Source organism: Drosophila melanogaster, chromosome Y (genome assembly GCF_000001215.4).
Source record: "Drosophila melanogaster chromosome Y".
In the NCBI taxonomy this organism is placed as follows: Eukaryota; Metazoa; Arthropoda; class Insecta; order Diptera; family Drosophilidae; genus Drosophila; species Drosophila melanogaster.
In genome coordinates, this window is record NC_024512.1 from 3,272,629 (window position 1) to 3,284,038 (window position 11,410).

At 35.7% G+C, this 11,410-nt stretch overlaps 1 pseudogene, besides 1 other annotated feature; it reads left to right on the forward strand.

The window, feature by feature from the left end:
* Window positions 1-206: 206 nt before the first annotated feature.
* CR46152 lies at window positions 207-904 on the forward strand (annotated as a pseudogene).
* Window positions 905-1,160: 256 nt separating this feature from the next.
* Window positions 1,161-8,624: a mobile genetic element.
* Between the last annotated feature and the right edge of the window lie 2,786 nt (window positions 8,625-11,410).

The following is an 11,410-nucleotide window of genomic DNA, read 5'->3' on the forward strand; positions in this document are numbered from 1 at the left end:
ACAGTTTTGGCAATCTATAAAGCTTTTCTTATGCGTGACAAATTTTATTGTCGCATTTTATTTACATATTTTGTTTCTAAAATATTTTCTATTCATTTGGTAACTTTCTAAATTTTGAATTTTTCTTGATTTTTGGCCATTCTCCAATTCCTGGCATCCTGACATCATAGGTAGCCTCCTTATCGTCTTGTTGGCCGATGTCACCATGTCTCAGTAAAGGATCGTATCTGAATGATATAATCATTGATTTTCATCTGCGCTAAAAGAATAACATCAGCTGGCTAGAAGCCCGTCGGTAAACAATAATAATGTACAGACGACACTCTGCGATGATATTCCAATCAAACAGCCTGTCGGAAGAGACTAAACTTGTGCATTCGATATAGCTCTTTGTCGGGCCTAGCTGCTGTAAACAATTCGCGAAATAAACAGTATCGTAAAATAAACAAACTTTCCTCGGCTATTTATTATTCGAGCAAAAGCTTTTAAAAAACTCAATAGCTAAACACAGCCATTGATTCTTATTTTCGATTCGTTGGCGGTCACCTCACGACATCGAGCGATTGCCATATTGCGGGATTATCTCACCTGTGAGTACAAGGCAAAGTATCCGAATGCGCTGGCGCATATCTTCAACAAGGATAATATGCCCTCTCTACTCTATGAGGTACCGCAGCAGCAGAATCTCACAGATTGCGGCCTCTATCTGCTGCAGTATGTGGAGCAATTCTTTACAAAACCGTTCATCGACTATACACTGCCCATTGGGGAGCTGATCAATTGGTTTGACCTGCTCACAGTAACTAAGAACCGTGAGATATCGCTAATCTCATCCAGAAGCTAAATTTTGCCGGTCATTAAGTTTCCCACATTAAATGGCCAACTAGTGATGGATGAGGATAGTGTAGCATATTGGACTAATCTACCCTAAGAATACAATACATGATTGGGTATAACATAGCGTCAATACATTGTGACACTTTGTCATAATAAATATAAATATACAAATATACAAAAAGACCACCAAAAACTACGTAAGCACTCCAGCGCCCCAGTAATACGATCTAACGCTTATACATAAGCCGATCGCGGAGCGTGGGAATGCTGAGCATGCACTTTGCAGCTCAAGTGGTCAATGCCTTCTGCATACATATGTATATAATTGCAAATAAATGGTTGCAATAAATAGTTTTGAGTCTATTAAATGGACCGTTCCGAATATGAACTAAGACCAACGCTGAAAATTATGTTTTGCCAAAATAAAACGAATCAAAATTTCGGGATCGATTGTGTTGTTTATTGATTAACGTTCAGCTTAAGACTAAAAATCAAATGAAAGTGAAAATGAGGAGAAGCCTCTGTGCTTGCTTAAAGAATATGTTAGTGTTTTTGGGAGAGCATTGCTCTTGGATTCTTAAGTGGAGGAGAAGCCTCAGAGAGAGCAGGCAGACTTTAAGATTTGTTTACAAGAATGGCTAAGTGCCGCTGTCAAAGAATTTGTTTATTAGAATGCATACTGCGCAGATGGCATACAGTATGGGGGTGTCAAAATGCAGAGTGGATATTTTTGTTATTTGATCCACATTAGCATGGTGGTCACTTATTGTTTACGTATGCGGCTTTTCAATATGTTTACTCTACGTTATGTGGTTTTGTATGTGAATATGTCACTTCCCTTCCCTTAAAGAGAAGCCTATACTTGGGCTGGGATTGATGGATATAGTAGGGGTAATGGAACGTCTTCCATTTCTATTTGTTGTGCTGTGTTTTGATTTTGATTTTTTCTTAATTTTAGTTTTGCATACAGCATCATGAATGGGTTAAATGATACGTATCTTAAATATAAGTACAATAAAATAAGTATAATGATGACAGTAGTCATAAATATGTAAAGTGTAATATTGTTTTGTGAAATCATTTCATTAATGTCGTTGTGTTTAACAGTTTTTATTTTTGTTATGTTAAGTGGTGTGTATAATGGTGTCAAATCTATTTCTGGTTTAAAGAGATTTTCACTTAAAATTATGCTATTGATTTCTATTTTACATTGGGTTACTTTTATCATTTTGTTTCCTTTTATTTTTATATTATTAATTGAATTTTGACAATTTTGTTTGAGACTTGTTTGGGTTAAATTCCAGGTTACAATTGTGTTTGGTTCTATGTATTTTATTATTTCATCTGTGTGGATTGACTCAAAATTACAAATTGGTTTTAAATGTTTAATAATGTTGGTGACACACTCATTGTTTATTTCTTTATTTTCGTTATTGTAAACTTTATTTTCTCTTTCAAAATATGATTGTGTGTCTGTGTATTCTAGCTGATAGCCGTTCGAGTCTGGGTAAGGGATTATTTTTACTGTATTTATTAATGAAAAGTTAATAGGTATGTGAGATATGATTAATAATTGGTTATCATTGTAATTAATCCAAGTGGATGTTTTAATGTTTAAAATATTTTGGCTGTTTACATTCTCAAGTTTATCGTAGTTTAGTAGTTTGGGATTAAATAGACCGAGTCTGGAAAGCTGCATTCCCATTTCCACATCTTCTATGTATTCTGTAAACTGCATGAGTTCATATAAAAGACTATTAATGATGTTGCTGTCGTTTTCATAATTCTGTATCTTTTGCATTCCGTCATTTATTAATTGAATAGCGTCATTGAGTTCATGTAAATTTACCGAGTTATGGGCGTTTGTTTCAAGTTTCCTCTGTATATCCACTCGATCATTTTCGTCAAGTGTGCCAAATAGGTATTTAAAAACTGAACCTACAATGTTAATAAGTCCCCGTTTATTTCTATGTCGCAAGGCTATTCCAGCTAGTTCTCTTCCCATTTTGTTGTATAAAAATTTGACCTGGGGTGCATGGTAGTCGGTACGTAGTCTTTGCTCAAAATAATCAGCTATGGTGTCTATTTCAGTTAAATTGATTCTCAAGCAATGATGTTCAAAGGATGATGGTATCTGGACTGGTTTATCAGAAAAAAGGAGATATCCGTGGTTTGTGTCAATATTATTAATTTCAATTTGTTGTCCATGAACTGTTGTGATCAGCATCAGCAACAATGTTATCAAGTGCCAGGTGCCTGTAAAATTGAGAGCTGATTATTTTTCTTTCGTTTTTTGAATTGTGTTTTGTAGTAGTGAGTAATTCTATTTCTATTAGTAATTTTATAATGATCAGAGTCAGTCTGCTCCACATTTTTTGTTGGCTTAAAAATATTTTCTAATTTGCCTTTCTGTAGTGGACCTTTTCTGTATCTTGTGTCGACTTCGTACTCCACTCTGTCATTATTTATTTTGTTTATTTTGTTTTCTTTGTTTTGTTGGGTATCTAATATTGGTTGTCCAGCGTAGAGAAATATGTGTGCAGGGGTCTGTCCAGTGGTGTCGTGTTTGGTTTTATGATTGTATATGTTAAGTACTGTTTCCATTTTGCTCAATTTGGTTTCTTCGTCATCGGATGTTTTGATTATGCGAATCTTTTCATTAATTGTTTTATGTAGTCTTTCTATGTCCGCCACACCAGTTTTTGTTGTGTTAAGCTGCAATTCGACTTCCTCACTCTCCAGCCATCTCTTGAGGGCTAAACTGGAAAATGCGCCGTCTCTGTCCGCCTTTAGTAACTTTGGCTTGCCAAGCTGGTTGAATATGCGCATAAGCGCGTTTTTGCATTCTATCCAGTCTTTTGTTTTTATTTCTTCTAATGTGGCAAATTTCGAATAAATGTCTATGCAACTAACGTAATGTTTGCCTTCGGATGAGTAAATGTCTATCATGAATTTTTCGCGGCAATGTTCTGGTTTGGGTGTGGTTTTCATTGGCATGTCTGTATTTCGGTGCTCTGTTTTTGCCAGATTGCAAATACCGCACTCATTTATTATATTCTGAATAAGTAGCTGGCTATTAGGGAAATAGTAAGTTTCTCCGAAAAGTTTAGTAGTTTTCTGTATGCCTGGGTGTAGAAGTTTTTCATGAGCAGTCAAGATCAATTCCTTAAATTCCGCATAAGTGGTTATGTTTTTTAACAAAATCGTGCTACGCAGGATTTTTGTATATTTGGTGTTTATGGCTAATTTATGTGCGGCTTGAATGACTTCGAAATCAGCGTCACTCTCAATATACAACGCACTTTTCTTACCACAAAAATGGTCTATCAAATATTGTTCGGCTTTTTCCCTGGTCATAATGTCGTAAAATATTTGGGTGATGTGTTTTTTGAAATATTTCGTAACTTTAATGTCTGGTGGTCCTTTTGAAAATATAACTTGTCTGTTAAATGTATTTAGAGGTCTTTCTGTAATAAAAATTAAATCACTATTGTCCTCTTCTGCACTATGTTGGGTTTGTTCGCTCAAATATGTCTCCTCAAGTTTTATTCTGGACAGAGCATCCGCCACGCAATTTTCTTTTCCTTTTATATATTTTATATCGAAATCGAATTCGGATAATTTTACTCTCCATCGGGTCAGTTTTGAATTTGGGTCTTTCATACGGTACAACCAGCTCAATGGTTGATGGTCACTGGATATTTCAAAGTGTCTTCCAAGTAGGTAGTGTCGAAAAGTCTTTGTCGCCCATACAATTGCTAAGAGTTCTTTTTCAATTGTGCTGTAATTTATTTCGTGTTCATTAAGTGTTCGGCTAATGTAGCTAAGTGGGTGTCCATCTTGTGACAGTACTGCCCCCAAAACGACATCACTTGCGTCTGTGGTTAAAGTGAATTTCTTTGTAAAGTCGGGTACTTTAAGAATTGGGTCTTCTGATATTAGATATTTTAATTTTTAAATGCAGAGTCATATTCTAAGTTGGTAGTGTCAATTTTCATGTTCTTTTTTAAACACTTAGTCATGGGTTTGGCTATGTCTGCAAAGTTTGGAATAAATTTACGATAATATCCTGTCAGTCCAAGAAAAGCTTTTATTTCTTTTGGTTTAGTGGGAATTGGATATTTTTGAATGGCTTCAATTTTTTCAGGGTTTGGTTTTATTCCATCTGGTGTTAGAACATGTCCTAAAAATGTGGTTTCTTGCTTGAGAAACTCACATTTGTCAAGCTGTAATTTAAGGTTGGCTTTTGCTAATTTTTCGAAAACTAGTCCGAGCGATTGCAGGTGTTCATCAAGGGATGTCGAGAATACAATTATGTCGTCCAAATACACAAGACAGTGTTTGTTTAAGAGTGGTCTTAAAATATCATTCATGCACCGTTGAAAGGTGGCTGGCGCGTTTTTTAATCCGAATGGCATGCGCAAATATTCATAATGACCGTGCTTGGTAGAAAAGGCTGTCTTTGAAACTGATTCTGGATCCATTTCGATCTGGTGGAAACCCTTTGCCAAGTCTATAGTTGTGAAGTAATTACATCTGCCCATTTTTCCCAAGATTTCGTCCATGTTTGGGATTGGGTGTCTGTCTCCTACTGTTATTTCATTTAATTTTCGGTAGTCTATTACAATTCTAAATTTCTGTTTGCCTGATGCATCTTGTTTCTTTGGAACCACCCAGATGGGGCTATTGTAAGGTGAATTACTGGTACGTATAATACCTTGATTTAGCATATCTTGTATTTGGCCTTCGACCTCCTGTTCATAAGCCTGTGGGTAACTGTATTTAGAGTAAAGTGGTAGATTGTGCTTTGTATTGATAGTATGTTTGGTTTGATTAGTAAATGTCAACTTATCACCTTCATGGTACTGTATGTCATGGTATTGCTGCAGGAGTGCGCACAATCTTTGTTTTTCTTCGTTATTTAAATGTTCCAATCTGTATAGGTCTGATTCTAAAATGGGTGAAATTTTATTTGGCTGTCTGAGCATGGTGTCAGGTATCATATTTACATTTTGAAAATGACTCTGTTCATGTGTTGCTATTCCTTCTATTAATTTGTATTTGTTGTTGTAAAGAGTTACCTCTTGATCGCGGTAACTTATTGTTGCTTTTGCTTCTGCTAAAAGTTTTCTTCCTAATAAAAGATCGTAATTCTCAGAGAAAGGGTGCAATAAAAATTCATTTGTTGTTGGGAACAAAATCTTTGAAGGTATGATTATACTTTTGTTGACAATGAGCGGTCCATTGCTGGTATGAATAAAAGTACTAGTATTCTGGATTGGTAAATCAAATATATTTTTAGATGTCATGTTAACTGTTGATCCGGTATCAATAAGGCATTTCAAATTATTTTCTTTGTATTTAATTGTTATATATTGGGGTTTTCCAAGGCTTGTGGCTGAAAATTTTCGGCCTGTTCAACATTGGGTTCTTGGTTGTCATTGTTTATCTCGTCTGTATTAATCTGCTGTAACTGTTGTGTTCTTTGTAAATTTTGGTTGTTTTCGTCAATTTGATATTGATTTTCTGGATAATAGTCTGAATGGTCGTAAGTTGGATAATAAAAATAGTCATATGGAACACACTGCTGATAAAAAGCGTCCTCTTGATATAATGTTTCGTCAACACTCATCCCAGTCTGTCCACTATTAGCTGGTCTTAATCGTTTTATTGGTCGATTGGGTACATAGGAACTTGAATTTTGTGTTGATTGTTGATTTTGATATTGGGGTTGTTGTCCGAACCTATTCTGATCGAATGCATTGTTTCGATTGGTGTTAAAAATTGGTCGAGATGTAAAGTTTGTACGTTGATTTGGTTGAAAAGCATTGTTTTGTTGGCTTGGTTGGAAAACATTGTTTTGTTGGCTTGGTTGAAAAACATTGTTTGGATTAGGGTGGTAGGGTATTGGATGACGATAAAGTGGGTTATTAGTTGGTGGTGTTTGATAAATTTGTGGAGCTTGATATGGTATTGGTGAATTATAATGTAGGAAAGGTGTTGGATATTTTCTGATATTGTTAGACTGATTAGTATTTTGATTAAAGGACTTTTGTGGCTTATCAGAGAAATTTTGTTTTTGGACATGTGTACTTGTATGATTTATTTGTTCGTACATGCCCTTCTCTTGTAAAAGGTTTATAAGTGATCGCAAATCTGGTATGTTGTGGTTATTTATTCTTAAATAAATGTGTGTAGGTAATTTTTCAATTAGTGATTCTATACTGGATTTTTTTAATTTCAAATAAAAAGTCTTTTCTTCAAGATCTTGCTCTAATTCCAGCTTACTAGTAAGTGTTTGTCTGCGGCTTTCTGCTTCTTCCAGGAATGCTCGTACATTGCCTCGAAATGGGGTCTTTCGAAACTCTTCTAAAAGAACGTGGTTAGGGGTCTGGGGTTTATAGTTGAGTACCAATTGTCTTCTAAGCTGCTTCCTTACATGTACATGTCATAGGCTCCAATGCAGCGCATAACTTCTCCGCTGATGCTGCGTTCAATATGCCCAAATATGATCTGCTGTTGGCGTTCATCTCCGGTAGCATAAAGAGCCAGTATGTAATCAATTCGACTCACAAAGGTGTATAGTGAGCCTGGATCACCGTTGAATTTCTCCACATTGCCAATCTGGTAGGCAACCTGGGTCATGTTGCTGTCTGATAGTGGTGGCACAATTGCTGGTTCTTGAGCCATTTTTGATTTTTGGATTATTTATTTATTTTTATAATATATATATATATATTTTTTTTTTTTATTATTATTATTTAGTTATTATATTATTATTATCGTGTATTTTTTTTTTTAATATTGTTTAATTTAAAATGTCTTTTTATTTATTATTCTTATTTTTAATTTTTATCAAATAGAATTTTCACTTATTCTATTTATTATTCTTATTTTTGATACGTTTTAATTTTCGCTTATTCATTTATTATTCTTATTTAAAATTTTTTTTTTTTTTTTTTTTAAGATAGGTTTTGATTTTCACAAGGGTTGCACTATAGCTTTTTCGTGGGTCTTTGAGGTAACCAATTGGATTTACAGCCTCTCACAAATTCAATAGCGTCTTCCTGATAATAAATTCAGGTTTGTTTAGGCAAATTGTGATTTTTCGGTTTCACTTTATTGTCGAGGTTTAATTAAAAACTTAAAGCGATATTAACCGTCACGTGGGTGCCCGATAGCGTGGTACTTTTGTCAGAGAACAAAAAGAACACAGGAATTGGCAAATCTGGTTACCGCATCAAGGAACTTTAACACTGATCACATCGACTGCGCCAATTGCAAATAAATGGTTGCAATAAATAGTTTTGAGTCTATTAAATGGACCGTTCCGAATATGAACTAAGACCAACGCTGAAAATTAAGTTTTGCCAAAATAAAACGAATCAAAATTTCGGGATCGATTGTGTTGTTTATTGATTAACGTTCAGCTTAAGACTAAAATCAAATGAAAGTGAAAATGAGGAGAAGCCTCTGTGCTTGCTTAAAGAATATGTTAGTGTTTTTGGGAGAGCATTGCTCTTGGATTCTTAAGTGGAGGAGAAGCCTCAGAGAGAACAGGCAGACTTTAAGATTTGTTTACAAGAATGGCTAAGTGCCGCTGTCAAAGAATTTGTTTATTAGAATGCATACTGCGCAGATGGCATACAGTATGGGGGTGTCCAAATGCAGAGTGGATATTTTTGTTATTTGATCCACATTAGCATGGTGGTCACTTATTGCTTACGTATGCGGCTTTTCAATATGTTTACTCTACGTTATGTGGTTTTGTATGTGAATATGTCACTATATGTATAAATGTAAGTAAGAATACATAGATATAAGCAATGTATGTGCGGGTTAGCTGAACCCAACTTTAGCACACTTTGATCATTTCGAATAAACAGATTCAAACAGAGCAGAGGAAACCAAATCTATTACATCTATACCTGTTACATTTTTAAAACAATTACATGGCGACCGTGACTCGGTCTCGAGTCTGTCTCTGTGTTGTGTGTGTCCGTGTATGTGCGAGGGTCTTTAAACGGTGCTAACTGTGCTGCAAGCGATGTTCGCGCTGCCTGCTGCATTTTCTAATAAAATGCGTTTGAGTAAAACAAGATAACTGTGCACCAAACCAGATTGTGTGGCATGCCACGTGTAGCAACTGATGACCAGACAGCAAAACGATCAGCAAGCACCAAACGCACAAAAACACACAGACACAAGCGGCAATTGATGGCAGACGAGCCACAATTGACCGAGGCGCAACCCGAGGTACAGAGGGACCAGCCAACGTTGGGAGAAGCACTGGAATTAAACCCCGCCGATGGACCGCGCCCACTCACAATAGCTGAGTACCGGGCACGTCAGGAGAAGCGCCAACCCAGGAAACATAAACGCTCTGGATGTAGAGTGAAATTACTACAACAACGCCGACTGGTCAAGGAAATGACCCAGTTGGCCAAGGAGGAATCATCCCGACAACGCTACAAAGAGCGTCTTGAGGACATCGAAAGCAAGATTTCGCAAGGTGCGAAACAACGCAAACGGGCTGCATAAATAAATGCCAATGCCCGAATTTGCCTTAATTTTAATTTCTAAACCTAAGCCGATGCGGGAAACCGCTGCTTGAAAAACACTAATATCTGTTAGGCTTTTTACTAACAATGCGGTTGGACAATTTTTTTTTATATTGTAAACAAATATGTGAGCCAACCACATTTATTAACAACTAATATTTCCACGTCTCCGCTACTGAGTATATATATTCAGCTGCAAAAATTTTTTTAATGACAGAATATAACAATTCTTATCTTCATTAAACGGAGATTTTTTTTATTTTTGATTTTCTAGAAGAATAAATTAATATCATAATAATGAGAAAAAACTCATAAATAGAAAAAAAAACGTTTCATTGAAAATAAACAGAAAAAAAATGGGATGGTTTAGCGATTCTAGTGAGGCAAAGGACAATACTGCCAACGTAGTTAATAACGTAAAAATTATAGATCACACAGACGATATAAATGCGTTGTGGATCTTATTGCTGATCATTACAATAGTACTACTTCTACAATTTCTGCTTACAATTTATGTTAAGCATAACAAGATCATCAAAAGACGTTATATAAATAGGGCAAATCGATTAGACCAGATTTAAAAAAAATAATATGGACTAGAAGAAAGCTTAATAAAAACTTTTTTTTTACGACAAGAATGGAATGGAGCGAAATAGCGATACGAATAGACGAATTTCGCTTCAGGTTCGATAAGTCTTATAAATGTATCAATAGAGACGCAGTAATAAAATCCGAAACTTTGAAAAATCATATAGAGACATTAGTAGGAGAATATAATAATATAGTTACATTAGTAAATAAATATGCAAATAGGCTCACATCTGAACATAATAACAAATGTTTGAGGGTTATAAAATCCCTAAACACAAGATTAAATAACATCAGAAAAAGAAGGCATATTCTGATAGATGTACCAGAAAGTCTAAGTCAATTGGTTGAATTCAACACAGACCAGTTCAAAGAACTAGACGAATCTGTTCAATCAAGCGGCGCTGAGTCCGATAGTGACATTGAAACGTTAGAAGGAAGCGACCGAATTGAATTTAAATCTGAACCAATAAAAATTTCTGAGATGGCACAGACATTGATAGAATTTATCAGGCTAGCCACATCTCTGATACCAGAGTTTGATGGTAAACCAGAAAATCTACAAAGTTTTTTGGATGCTCTAGGTCTACTAGATAGCTTAAAGAGCACACATGAAACGACAGCAGTAAGCCTAATAAAAACTAAACTTAAAGGCCATGTAAGAAACCTTATAAGTAATGAGCAGACGATTGCTGCAATCATTACCCAACTGTCAAGTGCAGTAAAAGGAGAATCGGTAGAAGTGATATCTGCCAAGCTTCTGAATCTACAACAGAGAAATAAAACGGCTAACCAATACACCCAAGAGGTGGAGAAACTGACAAAGGCCCTTGAAGGTGCCTATATCAGTGAAGGTCTCAGCCAGTCCTTAGCAAATAAATACAGCACTACAACAGCTGTAAAAGCAATGACACAGAATTGCTCCATTGATAAGGTAAAACTTATCATGCAGGCAGACACATTCACAAACATGAATGATGCCATCTCCAAATTTGTAAACAGCTGCACAGAGATAACAGGTCAAAGTAACACTGTACTCTATTATCGACGAGGTGCAAATAATTATAATAGAGGCGCCCGGGGTTATAATCGTGGAAGAAATAACTACCACAACAATTACAACCGAGGCAGCAATAACAACAATAATAATAACTATAATAACCGTGGAGGTAGGCGAGGCCAAAACCAAGGGAGAGGCCGCGGAAACAGCAATAACAACAATAATAATAACTATAATAACCGTGGAGGTAGGCGAGGCCAAAACCAAGGGAGAGGCCGCGGAAACTACAACCATGGTAATAATAATAATAGCAGTGTGAGAATCGCGCAAAATACGTCGGAAAACTAACAGAACCCTTTAGGAAACAACCAATAAATGTAAAAGTTCATTCCATCAATTATAGTCTTAATATATTCGTAACCTT